Source organism: Bos grunniens, chromosome 28 (assembly GCF_055505025.1).
Source record: "Bos grunniens cultivar Pamir isolate PY7600 chromosome 28, Bosgru_T2T1.0, whole genome shotgun sequence".
NCBI lineage: Eukaryota > Metazoa > Chordata > Mammalia > Artiodactyla > Bovidae > Bos > Bos grunniens.
In genome coordinates, this window is record NC_141192.1 from 41,814,887 (window position 1) to 41,815,809 (window position 923).

Consider the following 923-nt stretch of genomic DNA (forward strand, 5'->3'; position numbering starts at 1 on the left):
TATTGTATTCATCAGTTTTACAGAGAAACAGAACCAATAGGGCGCATGTGTATGTAACTACCGATAGGTAGGTAGACAGACACATACATGTAACATGCATATAGACAGACATAAAGAGATTTATTATAAGGAATTGGCTCCTGCAATTATAGAGGCTGAGAAGTCCCAAGAACTGCAGCTGTCAAGCAGAAGGCCCGGGAGAGCTGAAGGTATAAGTTTCAATTCAAAATTCAGCAGGCTCAATAACCAAGAAAAACTGATATTTCAGTGAGTTCAAAGGCCAGAAAAGACCAAAGTCTCAAGCAGTCAGGGAGGAATTCCCTCCAGCCTTCTGTCCTATTCAGGGTTGGATGGGGTCCACCTGCATTAGGGAGGGCCAGTTGCTTTATGCAGTCTACAGATTCAAATGTCAATTTCATCCAAAAAAAATCCTCACAGACATACCCAGAATAATGTGTGATGAAATGTCAGGGCATTTCTTAGCCCAGTCAGCTTGACACATAAAATTAATCATCACAGGTACTCACTGCTGCTGCTGCTGCTGCTAAGTCGCTTCAGTCGTGTCCGACTCTGTGTGACCCCATAGACGGCAGCCCACTAGGCTCCCCCGTCCCTGGGATTCTCCAGGCAAGAACACTGGAGTGGATTGCCATTTCCTTCTCCAATGCATGAAAGGGAAAAGTGAAAGTGAAGTCGCTCAATTATGTCCGACTCTTAGCGACCCCATGGACTGCAGCCCACCAGGCTCCTCCGTCCATGGGATTTTCCAGGCAAGAGTACTGGAGTGGGGTGCCATTGCCTTCTCCGCAGGTACTCACTGCTCTATTACAAATATTATTTGTAATACCAAAGAACTGAAAACAATCTCCTTGTCTATTCATTGCACAAGTATTCACTAAGTACCCATTATGTGTACGCATGGA